Source organism: Erithacus rubecula, assembly GCF_903797595.1.
Source record: "Erithacus rubecula genome assembly, chromosome: 8".
Lineage (NCBI taxonomy): Eukaryota > Metazoa > Chordata > Aves > Passeriformes > Muscicapidae > Erithacus > Erithacus rubecula.
The window spans coordinates 8,501-32,382 of NC_136659.1; the positions used below are offsets into that span (position 1 = coordinate 8,501).

The 23,882-nt window shown below is 43.9% G+C and overlaps 1 pseudogene across 1 annotated transcript; it reads left to right on the forward strand.

The window, feature by feature from the left end:
- The first annotated feature begins 555 nt into the window (after window positions 1-555).
- Window positions 556-23,345, forward strand: LOC306804241 (transient receptor potential cation channel subfamily M member 8-like; annotated as a pseudogene). Its single transcript has 12 exons — window positions 556-733; window positions 1,004-1,176; window positions 1,774-1,948; window positions 2,844-2,911; window positions 6,191-6,389; window positions 7,181-7,283; window positions 7,829-7,947; window positions 8,607-8,897; window positions 9,228-9,323; window positions 9,912-10,042; window positions 11,031-11,176; window positions 23,337-23,345. The product of its transcript is annotated as a transient receptor potential cation channel subfamily M member 8-like (transcript).
- The last annotated feature ends 537 nt before the right edge of the window (window positions 23,346-23,882 follow it).

Below are 23,882 nucleotides of genomic sequence, written 5' to 3' on the forward strand. Positions count from 1 at the left end.
AAAAGACTTATTGGTCAAAGAAGGCAACACCTCCTTGAAAACATGCTTTAAGCAGAACATCACAAGACACTCACGCACCCTGCAGGTGCATAATCATTGTAATAATTTCTTGACCTTGTAAAGGCCTGAGAAAGGTAAGGCTTCTTTTTCCCTGGTTCCCAGCAGTATCCCACGACAGGAATTTATTTGAATAGTGCAATCAGAATACAACTGTCATCATTATTAGTTCACTTGCAACGATGCTGGCACCAATTCATTATCTGAGTTTTAAATAGCACCATTGGAGTCAGTTGCTATAGTGGTGGTGTGTTCATCCTTGCAGAATTCCTCTGAAGCCCAAGGTCACTGCTCTTGCCTCCTCTAGAGGAAGGTGGGTTGGGTTCCTGGTTGTAGGGGAAGGATGAAGGTGCTTCAGAGGAAGAAACAAGGATTTTATCACCACCTGCTGTTGGAACAAGGTTGGGCAGCAGAGAAGAAAATGCCACCCCTAGGTTGTTCCCAGCCACCTCACTTCATCTCCTGCTGCATTTGCTCTCCTATTTTCTCTCCCCCAAGTACATCCGCCTGTCGTGCGACACGGACTCGAAGACGCTCAATGACTTTGTGACCCAGCAGTGGCACCTGAAAACCTCAAACCTCGTAATCACCGTCACCAGCGGCGCCAAGAACTTCACGCTCAAGCCCCGCATGCACAAGATATTCAGCAGGCTGATCTACATCGCCCAGTCCAAGGGTAAGCACCTGCCCCTGTTGCAGTGTGGGGGAAGCAGAGTGTTCATTTTGCTGCTGGACTTGGGACACGTGTGACATTAATGGTGTGGCAGTAACATCACTGAGAGTTAGGGGATGCCTGTGGTAATGAGGTGAGTTGTGTAGTGTCTCCTCTGTGTTCAGTTGAAAATTAAACCCCCAGGGTCACAGACGGGGTTTGGGTTACGTCTTCAGTGCCATGGGAGGGCGGGTGTTTGGCTGTGTGCCCCCAGGTGACCGGGTGTGCTTCCAGGAGCCTGGAGTTTCACCGGGGGAATGCACTACGGGCTGATAAAGTACATTGGGGAGGTGGTCAGAGACAACACCATCAGTCGCAGCTCCGAGGAGAATGTGGTGGCCATCGGCATCGCAGCCTGGGGCATGATCTCCAACCGGGAGATGCTCATCTGCACGGCAGACAGCGACGTAAGGAACGGCATCCTCTCACCTCACAATGAGGCTAAAGTTAAGGCTGGGGAGCTCAGACTGCAGAGGTCAAGGGCAGCTGTCAGCCAAACACTGCCATCACCATTAAACCACGTCCTCAAGTGCTACACGGATGGGTTGGTGGGAAAAGAAAGAGGAGGCTCTGCCTCAAAATGTCAGGTGCTCTTCCCAGAACAGGAGAAAAGTAAAATATACTCACGCCCAAGTTAGTCACACACATCAGGCCTGGTGAGGAGGATTTCAGCTCTGCCAGATTTTGGCATGTCTGCCTGAGAGTTCAGCTACTGTAACTCCATGTCTGGCATTGCTTTAGGGAGTAACAACTCCCATGGTTATTCTAGCTCTGAAATCCCTGTGCACTCCTCCACAGTAGGGATTCCCATAAGCTAGGGCACATGGTACCTGCTTAGGATCTTCACTGACACTGCCATCCCACCTGTCAGATGCACTGGGGTAGCCCTCCTTGTCTCTTGTCCACCAAACATGATAGAGCACATCCCAAAAATCATCCCACCGCATAAAGGTGGGCGCGCCCTTGTCCTTGAGTCTCTGTCCAACGCTGTGCTCGTGCCCTAGGGGAGCTACTTGGCCCACTACATCATGGATGACCTGAAGAGGGACCCCCTATACTGCCTGGACAACAACCACACCCATCTCCTGCTAGTGGATAATGGCACCCACGGGCACCCCACCATCGAGGCCAAAGTGTGCACCCAGCTGGAGAAGTACATTTCGGAGCAGGTCATCCCAGGTATCCTCCACTCCTTGCAGGCTTTGGGGCTGATCCACTGGGGTTTTCCTGGAATAACGATGTGGTGGCAGCATGCTGTGGCTGCTGAGCTGGAAGGGATCTGTGTGTTAATTGCAATGGAGCTCTTTCTGGAGCTACACCTTCCTCTCTGTATGTCCTTTGTGTCACAGCAAATGCTTCCTTTCAGCCACACAGCCCTTCCTTCCCTCCCTCTTGGAAGCTGACCCTTCTATAAACATCCCACCTGTCCCTGAATTCCAGGTAACTGGAGCACAATTACACAGCAGCTGAAGTTATTTATTTAGGAGGTGATTGAGCTGCCTGTAACCTGCTGCTAAATAATTTCTCTTTCACCCACTTCTTTACCAAAGTGCAAAATAGAAATCAAAGGTCTTAGCAGGAAATTCTTAAAAATCTTTTGGGCATGTTGTTGTTTGGGTTTTGGTTTTTTTTGGGGTTTTTTTTTTTAATGTCTCAAACACTAGCTCCTAGAGTTATGGAGTTCTTATCTTTCTTTCACAAATAAAAATGTGAACTCAGATGTTCTGTATCTTGAGCTTGTGGTAAGAACCATTTACCGAAACTCAAAATGGTCAAATTAGGGGACAAATACAATAAAAATTCCATTTTAAGAACTTCAGAGATAGCAAAAATTAGAATTTCTAGAGGGAGACACTTCTGTTGGAGAAGGGTGTCTGAAGTCAGCTATGCAGAATGTTAGGAAAAACTGAGTTTTTGCTAAAAACAGCTGTTAGTAACTGGCAAAATCAGCAGCAAACAGTATTTGCATGAATGGCTTGGAAATTCTTTCCTTGCACTCAGAAAAATTAGTTGTTCAGACTGCATTAATTGATGTAATCTTTTTCCTTCTTTTTCCTTTTGGTATATTTCACAGAATCTAATTATGGTGGGAAGATTCCAATTGTGGGTTTTGCATAAGTTGGTGGGAAGGAGACTTTGAAAGTAAGTTTATTTATTTTATTTGTTTCCGGGAGTGACAGCAGGAGTATTTCTCTGATATTGAAGACTCCAAAAGAAACTTGATGAAGTAGACTGTGCTGTTATTTACAGAAGCTTGCCTAGCACTTGCTACATAAGGACCTTGTTTGTAATTTACACTGATGAAATCTGTTTCTGTTAAAATGTCTGTGCTAAGTTTCTGGTTGGCCTTGGGCTGATATCCTGGAAAAGTATTGGCTGGGACAGTTGATTTGTCTCAGTTCTTCCACATCAAAGAATGGGAAGGGACATTAAAGACCAGTCAGTCCCACACCTGCCATGTCCAGGGACACCTTCCACTGTCCCAGGTTGCTCCAAGCCCTGTCCAGCCCAGCTTGGGACAGTTCCAGGGATCCAGGGACAGCCACAGCTGCTCTGAGCACCCTGTGCCAGAGCCTGCCCACCCTCACAGTCAATCATTTCCTCCTAATGTCAATATAAATGTCTCCTCTTGTAATGTAAAACCATACCCATCACTATGTGCCCATGTAAAAAGTTGTTCTTCCTATTTCTTCTAAGCCCCTTTAGGTACTGAAAGGCCACACTTTAAATCTAGTTTAGATCTAGACCTGGTTTGAATCTTGGCAGCTGAGCAGGGCAGGAGGGCTCTGCTGACTCTGACCTTTCTAAGCCTACTTGAGGAAGGAGCAGGCATCATCTTCAAACAGATGACAGGCAGGAGGAGGATGAGCAGAACAAAGAAGCTTCTTGAAACAGGATGTCTAAGTGACACTGAGGCAAGGGGGAAAGGGAGATGGCTTCTAAATCTCTCTCAGGGTTAAAAACCAGGGTTGCTACTTGCCTGTTCAGCTAGCCAGTGAAGGTGAGTGGCATGAGGGAGCAGAGGGACCTCACCCAGGGTTTTCAAAGTGAGGGGATGTGAAATCAGGCTGTGTGGGAACAGTAACAGTGAGGACAGGCTCTGACCAACTACAGGGTGAGCTGATTTAGCCTGTACTAAAGAGCTGGGAAAGGGGCTGGATTTTGCATGAGTAGGATGCAGCAAAAATAAAGTTGAAGCAGAATGATATGTATGATTATTTTGTTTGCAGATGCTACCTTGGTACATCCTGTTCTGGCCAGAGCTGTGCTGTTACTGTTGATGTTAATCAAACCACTTGGATTGTTAGGAGGATTAACAATGTGATTTCAAAGCATGATCTCTGCTACCACTTCACTGCTGGTGTTAATCAATTGGTCTGAACCAATGTGTGGCACTTGAGATGGTTATCCCAGCCTCCCTGGATGTTTCCTGGGAACTTGTTTCCATTCACATGATGAGTTTTCTCTTTGCCCAATTGTAGATGAATGCAGGTGCAGTGTTAATCAGAAGTCCTGAGATGAAATGAAGCATCCACTCAGGTTTTAGAGGAAAGCTGTGCTCAAAGGGTTGTGTTGAATATGTCCATTTCCTTTTAGCTCCAAATTGCTGATGTTTGAGAAAGGATTTGGCCATCCCTGAAGGAGCTGACTGACTGCCAGGTGCTGTAGCTGTGCAGACTTATGATTACACCTTTTTGGTGAGACCTTAAACCCACTGTTAAGCAGTGATACATAACACAGTCTTAGTAGCTGCCTTAGCAGAATGAGTAAAAGGCTTTTAAAATCAAATTCATAATTCCTGGCAAGAGTTTCCTCTGGGGAGTACCTGGATGATGGTTCAATTAAGGGTTCATGCCACTCTCTTGGCTATTTCATAGAATCATGATAACACTGAGGTTGGAAAAGACCTCTAAGATCCCAAAGTCCAGTGGTCAACACTGTGCCATTATCATGTTCACCACTGAACTGTGTCCTCAAGTGCTACATCCACACATTTTTTTGCACATTTCAGGGATAGTGACTTCCTTAAGCAGCCTGTTCCAGGCCTTGACAACCCTTTCAGTGAAGAATTTTTCGTGATATCCAACCTAAACCACTTCTGGTGCAACTTGAGGCTGGTTAATGTCACGCTGAGTTTTTATTTCTCAGTGTTGTAAGTGCATTGAGCGATTTGTGCCTGCCCTCTTGCTCATTTGTAGGTGAAGCCTTTGTTCAAGGAGTAAATGGAGTTTCTGACCAGCCCAAATGGCTCAGCAGAGTCCATGCTGTGGATGTCTGTCCTTGCCATGCCTGGGTTTTAGCAGTGCTGCCCAGGAAAGGCTCCCTCATTTCACAGCTTCTGTGACTGCTGCACAATGACAAGAATCAGCATTAGCAGGGGAGAAGTAAAACTGTTCCAAGCTTCTGTTTTAAATTCCCTGTGATGTAGAAAACATGCACTTTAGCTGAACCCTCTTTTAGAAAGCCACTTTCATCTAGCTGATAATAAAAGCCTCCCTGCCTTTGTCAGAAACCTGCTCTCCAGCTAACAGGAGGAATGTGCACACGGTTTTGATGACTCTGGCTTGAATGTTTTTGTTTTTTCTCAAGAAACTCCCTTAACTAATAGATGTTCTGTCTTTCCAGTGCTTAATGATAACTTGCACTGACTCCCCTTGTATAATTTGCTGGCAGCCAGCTTGTGCTGTGACTCTGTTGTCAGTGTAGTGATGCAGATGAAATCAGTGTCTCCTATGGTGGTCTTTGCACCAGGAGGGTTAATGGTCCTTCCAGCATTATTTCAGCAGATTTTTGTCTTGCTGTTAATCCATGTACAGTGTTGCTGTGTGAGAAATAACGTAAGTGGCTATTTGGAGACTTCCAGTAACATTAGAGTTGAATGTTCTTGTGGTGCTACAGAAGTGATTTCTCTGTAAAACACTGCTGCTTCTGCCTCCAGCATATAAATCCAGAGCCCTTGATCTCAGCTGAGCAATGCTGTGCCATAAACCAGCAGTGACTGTAACTGAGCAGCACTGTTGTGTGACCTGAATGCCATTTCCACTTGGCAATTGTCCTGATCTGCTGATGCACTCTAAAACTCAGCAGCCTGGTCTAGTGGGAGGTGTCCCTGCCTGTGGCAGGGGTTGGAACAAGTCATGCTTTGAGGTCCCTCCCTACACAAATTGTTCTGTGATTCTATGAAAATTTGGCAGATGGTAATTTCTGGCCCTCAGTCTCCGTGGGTCTCTTCACAGCCCTCTGTCATTAGATGGATGATGCTTTAAAGAGTTGTCACCGGTAATGTATCAGTGGATAATAACAAAAACACTGCTGTGGAGTGAGCGTGGGATTCTGTGGTTCTCTGGGCTTCCTTACCCAATGGCAGGCTCTGGTAAGAGTTGATGGTTCCAGTGCTCTCCTCTCCCTCTGTCTCCTCAGTCCATCAACGTGGCCATCAAGAGCAAGATTCCCTGCGTGGTGGTGGAAGGCTCTTGGGTGCATTGCTGATGTCATTGCCAGCCTGGTGGAGGCTGAAGGCGCTCTTGCTTCCTCCTGTGTCAAGGAGAGCCTGCTCAGGTTCCTGCCTCTCACCATCTCCAGGCTCTCAGAAGAGGAGACTGAGAGCTGGACCAAGTGGGTGAGTGTGGGAGCAGGCTAGGGGAGATGCTGGTGATTTCCAGGGGTGTTGCTGTCTGGTGGCACCTGCACAGTGTGCAGGGCTCCTTGCCACCCTATAGCTGCGCAGATTTAAAAAGGGAAAATTCCAAATCTACAGCGATTGGAATGAAAACTTGGGAGGCTGCAGTCAAGTCAGCACGTGTCTGGACACAGGAAAGCTGAGAAGGTTCCAGAAGGATCTCTTCCCTGGGGAGTGTGGAGCTGCTGAAGGCAGAGTTCTTGCCCCAGCTTCTGCTGGGCTGCTTTGACGTGTAGCTCCTCCTGCATCAGAAATGGTCAGGATAATTTCTCTTCTATGTGCTAAAATGAAACGAACGCTACAAAGCTTCATTAGGTGAGAAATTACCAGGTTTTGACAAAGCACCAGGGGGTAGAGACTGTTCTCTAAGAAACTGCTGGACATAAATTGATACTTGTACTGTCACAATCCTTCCTACTTTAAGAGTCGCTTCTAATTACTGAGATTATATCTTCTTGTTAAAGATGGTCTGCATAGGGGAATCACAGTTATTTGATGTATGTTCAGAGGATAATTAATGTTGTCCTTTAGTGACTTTAAAATCAAGTTCATTATCTACTTCTATTTGGGCTTGCTTAAATTTGTTAAAACCCAGGATTGATGAGAAGCAGTTTTGCTACAATGTGGTGGCAAATTTCAAAAGGATCTCAGAGATCTGCTACTAAACAGCCTTGATAGCTTTGAAACAGAACTTTTTTTTTTTTCTTTTTTTTTTTTTTTTTTTTTGGTAGATCAAAGAAGTCCTTGAGAGCCCTCATTTACTCACAGTGATCAAAATAGAAGAAGCTGGAGATGAAATTGTGAGCAATGCAATTTCCTTTGCCCTGTACAAAGGCAAGTAATTGTTTTTCTGGGTTTGTTTGGGGATTTGAAAATAAATGGAAAAGGGATGGCTATTTATTGTCTAGAACAGGTTTCCTTAGAGCATTGCCATCTCCCCAGAGCTAAGCCCCTGCCACAGTGTGGAGCCTGTGTTCCTCTGAAGGGGTGTGGGCAGGCTACAGAAGCAGTATGGGATCTCTCAGTGTGGGCAAGATCCAAACCAGGTATTGGGAAGGTGTTTTGGGGAGCTCTGGGGATGCTGATAGGGCCCCATTGGGAATCCTGCAGAATCTCTCTCGTGCAGAGGGTGCAGGACTCTGAGGAGCCTGAAGGCAGCATTGTGCTGATCTTGGTTTTGAGGTGCTCCTGGCAGCTCCTCTGTGGCCTGTCTTGGATATGAATGCACCCCTGAGTCTCCAGCATGCTCCAGTCCCCAGCTGGGAAGATGTGCACGAGTCTGGAGAAAGCCACTGGGAAGGAGTCTTGTCCTGGCAGTGAGAGAAGCAGAGGTGATAAATATGCCTGGTCTTTAACCAGAAGTTGTTCCTCCTCTGCAGCTTTCAGCACCAACGAGCACTACAGGGATAACTGGAATGGGCAGCTGAAGCTGCTGCTGGAGTGGAACCAGCTGGACCTGGCCAGTGATGAGATCTTCACTAATGACAGGAACTGGGAGGTACAGCCCCTCCTGAGCGAGTACAGGGAGCTGTGGGGAGGGACACATCCCATCTGGAGCCACTCCCAGCACCTCAGCATTGAGAGAGTGTCTGTTGCTCCTCACTAGCTGTCACTTTCCATTCAGCCTGGAGAAGAGGAGGCCAGGCCTCCTTGGAAGCTGCTGCTTCCTCACAAGGGACAGCTCCCACCCCTGCTCTGGGACAGGGACAGGACCCCAGGGAGCAGCTGGAGCTGTGTCAGGGCAGGGTCAGGCTGTAGATCAGGGAAAGGTTCTTCCCCAGAGGGTGCTGGGCACAGCCCCAAGGCTGCCAGAGCCCAAGGAACATTTGAACACTGCTCTCAAGGGTGCACAGGGTGGGATTGTTGGAGTGTCTGTGCAGGGACATGGGTGTTGGACTTGATCCTTGTGGGTCCTTTCCAACTCAGGATATTCCATAGAGCCATGATCCATCATTCCATGGTGATCCATGCTATGATCATTGGTTGCAAAGGTGATCTGCCCATGCCCAAAATGCTCTGGGCCATTGAGCCAAGGCAGTTGTGTACAGAAAAAAGCCTGCTTCTGATGAAAATGTGACAGTAGCCATGTGTCAGGCCTTAGGTAAGATTGGCATTTTTCACATAATCCCTAACATTTGCTTTTTCATTTCTTCCTAGTCTGCTGACCTCCAGGATGTGATGTTCACAGCCCTGGTGAAAGACAGGCCCAAATTTGTCCGGCTCTTCCTGGAAAATGGTTTGAATCTGTGCAAGTTCCTCACCAGAGGGGTCCTGAGGGAGCTGTACACCAACAACTTCAGCAGCCTGGTGTTCAAGAACCTGCAGATAGCCAAGAACTCCTACAACGATGCCCTCCTCACCTTTGTGTGGAAGATGGTGGAGGATTTCCGGAGAGGTTTCAAAAGATATTACAAAAACAGCAAGGATGAGATGGACATAGAGCTTTCAGTGAGTGATGAGCAGGTTGATCCTGCTGTGAATGAGGTTAGCTGGACTGCAGTGGTTAAAGCAGGAAGTGCCTTTTACACAAATCTTCTTTAATGCCAGCTTCGGGAAAAACGGGAGGCTGAGTCTTCCTTGTCAAATACAAAATTTTCTAGAAATATTGAATATAGCCTAACTCACAGTAGTGTGTGACAACTGGCAGAGAGCTGAGAAAAGGGATTGGTGGGGTGGCTGGGAAAGGAAGAAAACACAAAACCAGGAGAGTCGAAGATCAGATTTGTTCCAGTTGAAGACATTGGGTGAGCTTAGGTCTGAGTTGTTGCTCTCTTTCAGGAGGAGTATCCTATCACAAGGCACCCACTGCAGGCTCTGTTTATTTGGTCAGTTCTTCAGAACAAGAAAGAGTTGTCCAAAGTCATTTGGGAGCAAGTAAGTTGAGTTCTCCTTTATTCCTCTCTGCTGGTTGTGCAGTGGGGTTCTGTGTCTTTGGTTTATTGGCCTTTGAAGGCTCCCACATGCAGCTTCAAACACATCACCACAAGAGATAATTGCTAGGTGACTCTCAGCAGATTTTCCATTGCCCATTTTGTGTCTGGGTGTGGACTTTTTGTTTCCATTTCCTAGGGCTGTGTGTGAGTCAGCAGTCCACAGCATCCATTGTGTGTTTTGTCATCTGTGCTCAAGCTGGGATGCTGAGTTCCCACCCATTCCACAGCATGGGTGTGTTCTGATTCCAGGTGTTTGATTGAAATGCAGTTTCTAATTTGGATTAGGCAGTAATTTAAGGATTGTAGAATCAAATAGATCATTCTGGACTAGGAACTGAGAAGCTGCAAAATGGAGGATAATTTTTAAAGGATTCCACCTGGCATAGTGGAAGGTGTCCCTGCCTGTGGCAGGGGTTTGGGATGAGATGGTCTTTAAGGTATTTTGCAACCCAAACCGTTGTGGTTTGAGGATTCTGTGATCATGTTCCCTTCTCAGAGGGATTTGCATGATTTCACTCTCTCTTCACAGACCAGAGGCTGCACTTTGGCAGCCCTTGGGGGCTAGTAAGCTCCTGAAAAGCATGGCCAAGGTGAAGAATGATATAAATGCTGCTGGTGAGTCTGAGGAACTCGCTAACAAGTATGAGACAAGAGCAGTAGGTAAGTGGGAGTCCTCTAGAAATGTAGTGGGAAGGGTGAGAGACCAGGCAATTAAAACCGAGATATCGAACATTAAATACATTTTTTAATGTTAACATGTGATTTTGCTTCTTGGAAATTCCTTCCACACCATTTGTTCCTAGTAAAAATTTTGTTTCATGTCTTAAGAGCTTGGCTTCAAGAGGTGGGTGTTGTGAAGTGTGGGGGATTTTTTTGGGGGGGTGGAGAATTTCTTTCATGGGGAAGAAAAGCTACCTAGCTCTACTGGCAAGGCTGAACAGGGGTGCCCAGAAACAGGAAAGAGAGTATGGAAAAAGGGAAAATTCCACAAACACTGGTAGTATTCAGGCTGGCAGAAACACCTTTCAGATTTGTGGGAGTGAGAACAAGTCACAGGTAAAAAGTAGATTGATGATTCTGTGACTTTATAAGGACCAGCTCAAGGCCACGCTGGAAACATCTTGCTTGTTTCCAGAGAGTATCTCCTATTCCACAAAGCAAAAAAATGCTTAAATAAACATTTTTAAAGTATCTACATCACTCAGACCTGATGACACTAAGGAGTGAAGAGGAGTGAAATGCATTTCCCAGTGAAACAGCATTCTGACTTTTTCAACCCTCCTGTTAATTTTGGACTGACTTTAATTCATTAGATCACTGTCAAATGGAATTTAAGAAAATAAGATAAAACAAGTAGATTTACTGAGTTGTTTAAGGAGAAAATCACTTTTTTATTCAATTTTTTAGTGCAGAACTAAATGCTCTGTGTGATTTTTAATGTTACAGTTTTCCATCTAGACATGAATTTTGTATCACAAGTTGAAGATGTGCAAGTGGGTTGTAAAGGGATGTACAGTCATTCTGCAGTGCTGAAAAGGGTTCTTGCCTGCTTGCTTTGGTATTACAAACATTACAATGATGATGTTTGCACCCAAGCTGGTGTGGGATTGAAACTGGAGCTCAGTGTGGAGCTGCTTCTTTCCTCCAGAGCTTTTCACTGAGTGCTACAGCAACGATGAAGACCTTGCTGAGCAGCTGCTGACTTACTCCTGTGAAGCCTGGGGAGGGAGCAACTGCCTGGAGCTTGCAGTGGAAGCCAGAGACCAGCAGTTCATTGCCCAGCCAGGTGTGCAGGTAATGGCAGTGAAGGAAAGGTGTGCAGGGCACTGTGCCTCTTGTGCTCTAGCAGGAGATGTGGCTCCTCTACCAACAAATGTAAATCAGGAGGGAAAAAATCTTGACTGGGGGTATAAATCATAGTGAACTGGGTAATAAAGACTGCCTGAAGTGATTTCTGCTTTGGGCATGCATGGTGTGGATGCCACACCCAGCGTGGATGAGCACTGCATATCCTGCAATGGTTTATAAGGGTTTCATCAATCAGGCCAAGTCCTGCTCAGCCTTATTTATAGCTCCTCATCACACGGATGGAGGATGGCTGCCCTAAGGAGCCAGAACACTGTTACTGATGCAGAAAGCTTTCTGTTTTGTTGAAAAAGAAATCTCTAGTATTTCAACTGAAATCTCAAAGTTTGTTTGTTTGTTTGTTTTTCTGTCCCAGTCTGGGGTTTCTCCTTTGCCCCAAGATCACCCCACAGGGACATGAAGGTGGTTCAAACCCTGGTTTTCTCTGAAGCCGCCGAAGAGAGATTGCCGGAGACGGTTTTCTCTTTTTCCAAGGATTGTTTATTGTTTCCTATCCGAGGGACATTTTGCCTGGCCAGCAGCGGTCTGCTCAGCCTGGCATCCATGGTGGAATCTGCCTGGTGAAGTCAGGGCTTATCTTATAGAGTTAGTACTACATATTACGTGTTTACAAAATTTTACCAATAGAATACAATTTTATTAAATGGTCCAGCCCTGACCCCATCCAATACAAGAGTGCCAATGTGTCACCCAACATGGATGACATGGAGAACAAGGAGCAAAAGGTGTCCACCCCCCAAATTCTCCATCTTGGCCACATGTCCCTTTTCATAAACATTCAAAAAACCCTATTTATCTACATTCTAACAATCTAATTTACACTTCACTAATTTTGGTAGCTTGTTTCCATTCTCCATGTGCTGACAACTTCCCCTAGGGGTTAGAATTCAGCACCTGTGACACCAGGGTCTCACTCAGAGGTCTTTGAGACCCTTGCCAGGGGGGTTTTGACACCCCCAAGGAGGCCAGGGGTACGCCCTGGGCTCCCACATCTCCCGCCACTGCTTGCACCAAAAACACCCTTTTCACAGCTTTGTTCATGGCGCACCAAGTGCACGGGATGATGCACGGCAAAGCAATGAGAATAGCAACAAGCCCCACTAATATATTAAAACCTACTATCAAAATTTCTTTTTACAAAGGTAGAAGATCAAAAAGGTCAAACAGACCATCCAGCCACGATAACTGTGCTAGAACTCGGAAGGATGGTTTGTTTGAGACTACAGTATAGTTGCTATATACATTCTGATTTGGAATAACATCCATTGTTTGCTTCTTCGTCACTCCTAAAACGTCCTAATACGATTCAAAAATCCATTGTCGAACCAAAAATTTCTAATTCTTTTGGTTTGAAAACAGCCACAGGGAGAAATTGAACCCTCACATGCCATCCGTCCACAGGAGTTGTCACAACTCACATCACTCATGAAGGGATGCCCTCCGGAATGGGCCATTCTTTCACTGTCAATCCCACCAGACATGTTGAAAATGGCTTTTTTTGCCTGGAATGCCTCAAACAAATTGTGCCCAACCCCACTGTCCATGCTAAATTTTCCCAAACATTCTCTCTTGGCTGCATCACTGGTAAATGCTCTTTGCTGCCTAACATAGTTGATAAAAGATAAAATACAACAGCATATAAACAAACATGTTTCACCATCAGTCCTTAAGTCTTTTATATCTTGTTTGAAGAGAAGTTCACATCCTTTTTCCTTGATGTCTGCCAACACTCCCCTTGGAAGCCTGGCGGCTTGTTGTGCTGGATCATTGTGAGGAGGGTCTCCTGCTAATTCTGCCATGGTGAGGTTATCATGAGCATCACCTTGGTATTTCTTTCGCAACTCCTCCAAAGCTCTTCTCCATCTGCTCTCCCACATAAGTCCTTGTGTGTCAGTAAGTATCAATGACACAAGAGATCTCATATCACATGGAGTCAAGTCATATTCATTGAGAATACCTTTTAAAAGCTGTTTAAAATATGAAGATCCCAGTCCATAATCTCTAATTGCCTTAATTAAATCTTTAACTAAATCATTATTTAATTTTTGCTGTCTTGGGTTTTGTACTTGTGGGTCATAATTGACTGGCATGGCTATTTGACCAGTCCCAATTGCAGGACATTCTCTGCTTCTTGTCAATTCCATTCTAATATTTGCCCAATCAACTAAAGTATCTTGAGCTGCTGTTGCAGGTCTGTGTGTCTCTATAGGAATTAGTCTGTTCAAAGGTGTTACTTGTTGAGATTGAGGCCAAGCTGCTGCCTCATTCATTTTTTTGATTCATTGGTATTGTAGAAATCTGTGGTCCTTGCTGCATTGTTCATTGAAAAGTACCTGCCCGTCATTATTATCAACCTTGTTCTTCCCTGTATTATCACTTGTGCTGTCATTTCTAAGTCTGTAAGAATTGTCCTTGGAGATCTGTAGGATAGGAAAACCCATTCTATAATTAAAAGAGGGTCTTTTTTTGTGTTCGTCCCACTAAAAAAGCAAACCATATAGCTGTGTTTCTTCTCCCAACACTGCTAAATGGAATGGTAAAGAGTCCACATATCGGTGTGCTTGTCTGTCTTGTATCATTTCTGCAACTTTTGCAAGCTTGCTTGTGCTTCTGGCGTAATAGTCCTGGGGATCTGATGTTGTCGTCTCCTTTCAAAAGATCAAACAAGGATGAAAAATGTTAATTTGTGATTCCAAAAATCCATCCCATCCAGTTGATCTCTCCAAGGAGTTGCTGCAGGTCTTGGAGATTGTTGACTTTTGAGCTGATCTTTAATTTTTGAGATTTGATTGTCTGTTCGGTGATTTTCCATCCAAGGTATTTCCAGGGTGCGATTTCTTGAATCTTTGAGGTGCTGACTTTGAGTCCTGCTTTTTGTATTTCTTCGATCACACAAGCACGGACTTCTTGCAGTTCTTGGTCTGTTGATGCAGCAAGCAGCAAATCATCTATATAGTGTACAATTCTTGCTTTGGGATATTTGTGTCTCGCTGGAGCCAAAGTTTGTGCCACATACCATTGACAAATTGTTGGCGAGTTCTTGAGGCCTTGGGGTAAAACAACCCAATGATACCTCTTCATTGGCTCTTCTCTGTTCAAACTTGGAACAGAAACTGCCATCCGGTAAGCATCGTCTTCATGAAGTGAAATACTGAAAAAGCAGTCTTTGAGGTCAATAATAACAAGAGGCCAGTCTCTGGGAATCATCGTGAGTGATGGAAGTCCTTGCTGAAGAGGTCCCATCTCCTCCACTATTTCATTCAAATTTCTGAGGTCGTGAAGCAATCTCCATGGTCCAGAAGACCTTTTTTCGGATGACAAACACTGGAAAATTCCAAACGCTGTTTATCGGTTTTATGTGTCCTTTATCTAGTTGTTCTTCCACCAAAGTTTTCAATGCACTCAACTTCTTCTTCTCCAAGGCCCACTGATCCACCCAACAAAGCGTATCAGTTTTCCATGTCAATTTTGGAGTGGCAAGTGCCGCAGTGAGCCCTACTAAAAATCCACTGTCAGGTACATGTTCCACTGTGAAAGGAGATCTCTTCCCCATACAGTGAATGGATTTGCCTGATAAATGGACGAGTAATAGCTGTCTTCTCTCCGGGTCCTGTGAATGTTATTGAATTTTAGCTTTGGAGGCATACAGAACTTCCTCCAATGCCTGTGATTTGGTCCAAAGGTACAATCAAGTTCCATTCATGAGGTCAGAAAATATATGAAATATATGAAATCAGTGTCACATCTGGTATTCACCATCCCTGTGATTGTTATTTTCCTGTTATGGTATATCAAGTCCCAAGTAATAGTTGGCTGTTCACAGGTTATGTACTTCAACCATAACGGCGTGTACTTCGACATGGTCATTGTAGTGTGGATGCCCTTCGCCCATCGCCAGCATTACTTGATGCTCCAGTGGATGCGATGGCAGAGCTATTGCTTTTGCCAGTTGAGTATTTTGTGGAATTGTCAATGGGGGTCGAAGAGTCCTTGCTAAAATTGTCAGCTCTTCGAAGCAGTCTGCTGAAACAACAGTAGGATATATCGTCAGTCCAAAAATGCTGCACCGGTCTCTGCCTATTATCAAAAAATCTTGTCTCTTTCAGCATGGTGCTTTGAATCCTATAGGTATAGATGCAGATTCTTCATTCAAAAAACAAACCACTTTTGAAGCTGACAGGATGTACTGCATTCCTGGTGGCAGCAAATCCCTGTCACAGGGATGTCCCCTAACGCCCTGCTGAGGGAGTCAGATTGACGTTCCCCGACAACTGTATTGTCTGTGCTGGTGTTGTTGCTGTTCCTTGTTGCACCGCCATCATTTCTGTCATAGCACAAGGTGATCCTGCACTTTGTGTTTTTTGGCAGTGGCAATGGTTTCCCGTCCACATCCGTCAGAGAACAACATTCACTTGCCAGATGTCTTCTCCTGCGACATCGATGGCAAAGTTCTGGTAGCTTGAAAATCTTTGTGGATTGAGGACAATTTTCCCTAAAATGTCCAAAAACCCCACCACAGTTGTAGCATTGTATTTCAGATAGATTCTTCTTCTTCTTAAATTTGCAAAAAATCTTTTCAAGTTGCTCTTGATGAACTTCTGTCATTTGCTCCTTGACAACTGAAGCTATATGTTGTGGTGTTCCAATCTTGCTGCAGGCTTTGATCATCTCCGTCAAGGATGGCTCACCTGGCAAAGCACTGATGACTCTTTTACATTCTGGATTTGCATTGGCAAATGCAAGGGTCTTCAGCAGATATGGTCTGGCTGTTTCTTCTGTAATTTGTCTATCGATAACTTGTGTAAGTTTGTCAACAAATGAGGAAAAAGATTCCGTTGGTCCTTGTTTGATTTCTTTGTAAATAATATCATGTGTCTCTGCCGGTGAAACTTGAACTGCCTTGCGAGCTGCTTCCTTCTCTTCCAGAATTGGCTTCTGCTTGCATTTTGTCTGGACATTGTCTCATGTATCTCATTGGCTCCCATCTCTGTCCTCTCTTCCCCCAAATGCTTACTTTGAAAGCTTTCCAACTTTCTCTGTCTCTAAATTTTTGATCAAAACTGGAGAATTTTCCCTCAACTATTATTTCAACTATTATCTAACAAAAAAACAAACCCAAAGTTTACAATCTTCTGCAAGTAAACATAATGCAATAATTAACAATACTTTAAACAACAGATATACATTTACAAGATTAGATAATCATCAATTTAAAAAAAAACTGTGTCATCACCTCAGGGTCTGCAGACAGCTGAAAAGCCTTGATTCAATGAGGAATTAAATGGTCCTCTCCAGTAAATGAACACCAAATTCACTTCAAAGTCAGCTTCAGCTGTTATATTGATATGTCAAATTGCCAATCCAAACGACTGGAATATTATTTTGATGCAGAAAACAACTGAGTTTACACAATTTCTCTTTCAGTTAGAATCAAGGCTTGGCCAGAGCCTAAACTCTAATTGGAAGAGAACTCCCTGACATCTTCTTATTAAAAAAAACCCAAAAAACCACAACTCTTAACAACAAAGCTACAATTAAACTTTTAAAAAGAAATCAAACTCCTCTAGCAACTCATTTTCTCTAAAATTCATCTTTAGGGTAAGATATTTTGAACATGGCAAGACACATGGCAGTGCTTCTGTGATAGCAACTCAGGAAAACCATAACACTAGAAATTTTTTCTGAGAATGAAGCTCAATTAATTTTCTGGAATTCTGCAAAATATTCAAAACCATAAGATAGCACAGTGCCAGGTCACAAAAGACCTGCCAAAATAAAAAAGAGAATTAATAAAAGGAAAACAAAGAAACATTAAGTTCACAATTTAGCTGATTATCTTCATACATTTGATTCAAGGACATGTCTGGAGGCTTTCCAAAACTTACTTAAAATGTTGAAAGATTTCAGATTAAACAATGAAACAGAAAACAAAATTGTTCTGTGATATAGAATTCATACAATCTTAGTACAGTGTTTTTAAAATTAAATACAGAAACTAAATTTAAATTTTAAAATCCATCTCACAATCTATTGATTTATATTGACAATATTGCATATACTTATAAACTGGCTTCTCTAAAACAATTAACTATAAAAAAAATTAAAACTCAATGTTGACATTTAGGTAAATGTCCACTCATATCTGAGCAATAACAAATCACTAAATATAGATGATATATATTCAAATAAAATACTAAATACCTTATTATACCTTCCATTATTAAAATACCTAATACTATTAAAATACCTTCACCATTCTTAAAGTTTCAGCATCTTTTTAACAATGCAAAAACAAACACCTTTAGTTTAACATACAAGAACTGAAAATAAAACTAACTCTCTTATCCTGTTCCTTTGCTCTGTTTGTTCTCCACAGTATAGATAAAAAGCAGCTCTTGGCATCTCTCCACCCCCCATTCCCCCTCCTGTCTGCAGCACTGGGTCTGTGCAGGCACAGGGGGAGCAGCAGGAGTGCTGCTGGAGCCTCTCTGGGAGTAGGGTGGCTGTGTCCCCCCCTCTTGGTGAGCCTGGGCTGTGACCTCACGCTGCTGTGGACGGGTTTGCTCTTCCTGCTGTGTCCGGGCAGCTGCCTACAATTGCTTAAAAGTTGTTAATTTTTTCTCCTTTGACTTTTCAAAGCATAGATTTCTTTCCCCATTAGAATCTGCCAGTTCTAATGTGAATATCTCGGTTCCCCTGAAACAGGGCATTCATCTCCTCCCCCAGCATTTCTGACAGCTGGAGACAGGTCTGTGTGCGTCTTTTCGCACTTCTCGGTTTCCTGCGTCCCGGTCGCCGCCGCAGGTTGCCCCTCCCTGGACATCCCTGCGGCACCGAGCCTGCATTTTTTCGTGGTCCCGTACCCCTCCCCTCTGTCCCCCACGGCCCAGGGCGCTGCCTGTAGCGCTCTCCCGCCTTCTGGGGTCAGGGTTTCTGAAGGGGTGAAATAGCAAAAATCAATGTCCTGTAACTCACTTGGAAATATTTCTAACTTAATTTTTCCCCGACCTTGCTGCTGGCAAGGCCTTTGCTGAACCACCTGCTGCTGGCAAGGCAGTCATAAATTTCCCTCCCCCAGCTCATAGCTAGGTGAGAATCCTATAATTTGTCTCTTCCCCCAGTCTCTGAGGGACTTTAATTGCTTTCTCCATCTCCTGATAGCAAGGCAGCCATAAACCTCCCTCCCCCCGCTCATGGCTAGGTGGGAATCCTATGATATGTCTGATTCTGAACCATCTTACCCAAAAGCAATTCGTCCAAAATTGATTCGGAGGTTCCTGAAACCGACCAGCAGTGCACAGGAGCGAGGCTTCCCAGGACACCTCCTCTCCGACTCACGTCTGGAACTCAGCTTTTCTTGGCAGAGGGCCATAAATCTCCTCTGCAGTCCTTTTCAACAGCGTGCCTCTTCTGAAGCTCTGTCTTTTGGGGGTCTGTACCTGGCTTGGCAGGCTACAAGGATCCAACAGGGTCCGTGCCAAATGTCTCTGCCTGGGGGGGGTCTCCTCCATCTCTGTGCGTCTTCTTGAGCTTGCCCTTCTGGGGGTCCGCACCCACCTTTGTGGGCTGCGGCGCATCCAGAGACGTCAGATGTCACTGCCCAGCCAGGGGGATGCCAGATGTCACTGTCCAGCCAGGGACGCCAGGTGTCCCAGTCTGAGGTTTCTCCTTTGCCCCAAGATCACCCCAGAGGGACACGAAGGTGGTTCAAACCCTGGTTTTCTCCCGAAGTAGCCGAAGAGAGATTGCTGGAGACGGTTTTCTCTTTTTCCAAGGATTGTTTATTGTTTCCTATCTGAGGGACATTTTGCCTGGCCAAGAGCGATCTGCTCAGCCTGGCATCCATGGTGGAATCTGCCTGGTGAAGGCAGGGTTTATCTTATAGAGTTAGTACTACATATTACATGTTTACAAAATTTTACCAATAGAATACAATTTTATTAAATGGTCCAGCCCTGACCCCATCCAATCCAAGAGTGCCAACATGTCACCCAACATGGATGACATGGAGAACAAGGAGGAAAAGGTGTCCACCCCCCAAATTCTCCATCTTGGCCACATGTCCCTTTTCATAAACATTCCCAAATATCTATCTATCTACGTTCTAACAATCTAATTTACACTTCACTAATTTTGGTAGCTTGTTTCCATTCTCCATGTGCTGACAACTTCCCCTAGGGGTTAGAATTCAGTACCTGTGACACCAGGGTCTCACTCAGAGGTCTTTGAGACCCTTGCCAGGGGGGTTTTGAGACCCCCAAGGAAGCCAGGGATACGCCCTGGGCTCCCACATTTGACGACAGCAAGCTGTAGACACAGCTGGGGATGTGGATCTCCTGGAGGACACCAAGCTCAGACATTCAGCTGGGGATGTGGATCTGCTGGAGGACACCAAGCTCAGACATTCAGCTGGGGATGTGTGTTGCAGCCCCTTAGGAATGAGACTCAGACACCGAGATCTTTTTGCTGCAAAAGAGTCCACTTTATTGTCTTAACTATCTCTTTTTATACATTAGTGTATAAGGGATACCTTTTCTAACATACAATCGATTGGTTACAATGTTTTCCTTTCTATAAAAGCTACTTGTTAATAGGTACATCTAGGATAACATAAATCAAATAAAGCTGTTACAAAATCATCTCTTTGAAGTAGTTCTATGATAGTCAAAACAGGATCTTGATTCTCCAGATGTGCTTTCCTAAATCCTTGAGGAGTCACTATAAATGTTTTATGACTTTGTTTTCCTTCTCTGAACAGTCACAAGGACACCATGACCTATGTTTTGCCTTTTCATTGTCCCGGTGTCTTGCGATACACTGAGGTGAGTGTCAAAGCTGCAGCTAGGCTCCCAACATCTCCCCCTCTCTTTTCAAAGACAGTGTCTGCAATTCCTCTTATTTGAAAAGAAAAACATCGGATGAGACAAGGTCCCATAACAATAACTATAATGATTATTAGTATAACAACTATAACTCCTTTGATAATGTCCTTAAGCCAAGCTGAAATACCAAAAGAAAGCAACCAATCATCGAATGGGTTATGGTTTACAGTAATCTTTGATGTATGATCTTGTAGCCATTGAAGTTGCTCATGTATGGAAGCGCTGTGATCAGACAGATTGAAACAACACATTCCTTCAAATTCTTCACATCCCCGACTTTGTGTCAATAGCAAATAGTCTATGGCAGCCCTGTTTTTCAACACTGCCTGTCATAAGCTATTAGTGTCTTGGGCCATTTGAGTAATTATAGAAGTGGTGACATTAGATTGCTTTACTACCCAACAAGCAAAATGCTGAATTTGAGTTAAGGCTTGGGCACTTGCTACAAAAGGAACCATGGAAGCAAATATTCTGGCAGTCCGGCTCAAAAGTTCTACCTCATCGTCACAGTCTGGTGCCAGCTGCATAGCTTCTCCTTTGGTACGAGTGTTGTTTAGAGTTCTGATGAGGCTTTGTGTAGGTGTAAGTAAAGAAAGTTGGCCCAAGTAACATGGTCCTCCCATGGCATAATGAGGAATACTTTGCCATGCCCTGTCACCACAAATAAGATAAACATCAGAAGGTAGAGATAGGGGCTTGGAAATGTTCAGATGGATGTGCCCCGTATCCCATCCATAAGGTGAAGAGCCACAATATTCTGAAACATTATAATTTCGATTGGGTGTTACCCAATTTTGCCTTTTTTGTTTCTTTGCTATCCAGGAAAAACGGCCAAAGTAAATACAACCGCTGTGATTTAACGATTGACTGTCCAAAAGGTTGAATTCTTGTGGATCCCAAGGTAATGTCTGGTTAAGTGTACTTATGTATTTCGCAGTGCAGTAACTATCATTGCCTGTAACACAGCTAGAGGCAAGTCTAGATACTGAAAAAGGAGATCCGATCAAGTATGTTCTAAATGGGTCTGCTGCGGCTTTGAGGTGCAGGGAAAAGTTTTTAACATTGGTTTTATCAGCCCAGGCCAACCAAAAATTGTTGTGTGGAAATGACACAGCTTGTTCAGTTGACATGGCTACGAGATTGCACACACCAAGGCATAACTTCAGCAAATTCAAATTCATCTTCATAATGTTTCCCACAATTAATAAGATACTTAGATTTTAAAACTTTTGTTCGGTTAAGTGTTAATAAAACCTCTATAGGCCAAGCTAAATGCCAAGCATATAAAGCTAATTCGCGTTCTTCTATACTTTCAAATAAGGCATACACTGAAGCATGATCATGTCTTGTTTTAAGCCATCTATTTGAAGGAAGCAAAGGATCATCAAATAACACATTAGTATTATACAAGCAAAAGGAACAACCTTCAAAAGCAGTATGTATATTATGAAAAGTAAATATATTGCCACACCTTCCACAAGCAAATTGGCCCTCAACCCAGATGGAACATTCACACTCTGGTGAGCAAATTTTGGATACTCGTGAGGAGTGTAAGTCCCAGATAAGATTCACAATAGTTTGAGAAGAAGGAATGTCAGGAAAGTAAGATTCCTCAATGCTCAGTTCCTTGGCTATCAACACCTTGATCCATCGAATCCTGTTTTTCCACCTCTTCAGTCTGGTCTGATACTGTTGCTTCGTCTCCTCCTGCATCTCCCAACACAGCAGGTGCTCCAGGATCACTGTCACGCAACCACGGTTTCACCCACTTTGCAGGAATCCACTTCGACTTATCTCCTGTCAATACACAAGCATATCCCTGCCCCCAAGTAAGTAACTTGACTGGACCTTCCCATTTTTGTATAACTGGATCCCACAAGGATACAAATACCCGATCAAATCATTTGTCATGTTGGAAAAAGTGAGCATCTATTGGTCTCATAGGAGACATTCCATGTCGTTGAGAAATCCATAGTTTCCAATTATGTACATACAAAGCTTTAGAAACAATTTCAGAAGGGGAGAGGAGGATCTCCCCCTCCCGTCTAAAAAGACCGAACAAACGTTTAAGATGTTGATGTTTTCGTTCAATAATACCTTGACCTCCACTGTTATAGGGCACTCCTGTAATATGTTCAAAGCCCCATCGATGAAAGAAGTCCTGGGCATAGGAACTCGTATAATTAGGCCCATTATCTGTCTTTATCTGCTTCGGAAGTCCTAGCACTGCAAATGATTCTATCCAATGACGGCAAGAAGCTCTGGATTTTTGAGAAGTCAAGGGCGTTGCCCAAACCAATTTGCTAAAGGTGTCTATTGTAACATGCACATATTTCTGTTTCCCAAATTCGGGAACCACCGTCACATCTGTTTGAAACAACTCACGGGATTGTAACGCTTGTGGATTAACACCCATCTCCTGTAAAGGAGGCAGCCTTGCACAATCAGGGCAAGCTGCAACGATGCTCCTAGCATCAATTCGTGAGATGCAAAACTCTTTCTGCAACGAGAAAGAAGGTTGATGAAAAAAACGGATGTGAAAGTCAAGCGAGTTCAAATGGTTTCAAGCCAACCACAGCTGATACCGCAGCGTCAATCTTTCGGTTTCCTTCAGATATAATTCCTGGGAATGGTAAATGACTGTGAACATTAGTAGAAAAATACTGCACAGTGTGGCAAGAAATAAGGTTCATCAATGTACACAAAGCGAATGCAATCTTTTCATTAGAGATTTTCCCCATCACTAAAGCACTTATCCGTTCTAAAATGGAAGCAACATATAGGGAATCACAAATAAGGTTAAAAGGTTTGTCATGAAAATCGAAAAATGCTAGGACTACTGCCTTCAATTCCAATAATTGTACTGAGGCATCCTTCTCTGAATGAACAACAGTGTTCCAGTTACCCTGGGCAAAATGTGCATAACCATATTTACCACTCTTGCCACTAGCATCCGTGAAAACAGTCACTGCATCCTTCAGAGATGACAGTGCTCGCACAGAAGTCAATCATATTGGTAAATTTGTAGCAAATAAAGGAGAAGGTGGAAAGTGATTATCAAAGCGAATACCCAAAGTTGCAGTGGCAAACGTAATGGAAATCTGTTGCCATTCTTCCGTCAACTGCAAGGATGACAAGGGTAAACAAAAGAGGCCGGGTTCTTTGCCATAAACCAACCTAATTCTTTTTCGTGCTTTTCGCAACAGTTGTCCTAACAGTCAAGCCTATGTACAAGTTTTAGATTTGACACACTAGATACAAAAACCCATTCTAAATGAAAAAAGCTTTTCTTGTCTGGCTCTCACTGTCCCACAATAGCCATAAATTCTGATGAGTGATGCAAAACATAAATCCCCACTTCCAGATTTGAATTATATCTATACACATAAGAATTTTGTAGTTTTTGCAAAATGCTTTCCAATGCAGTATTAGCTTCAGAAGTCCACACAACCTGACCGTTAATGTCTGAAGTACCAACCAGCAAGGTACGAATGGGGTTTATTTCTGTGTTTGAAATACCTATCCAAGGACGGATACTTTGGATGTCACCTAATAATTTCTGGACATCATTAACAGTGAAAATATTATGATGTAATTCCAATTTTTTCGGAGAAAATCGTGTTTTTGTAATTGCATAACCTAAGTACAACCAGGGGCTTGTCCTTCGCACTTTTTCGCGTGCCACATATAGACCCCACTTTTCTAAGATTTGTAACAAATTTTGTTGTGTTTCTGAATCCAACTCTTGCTCA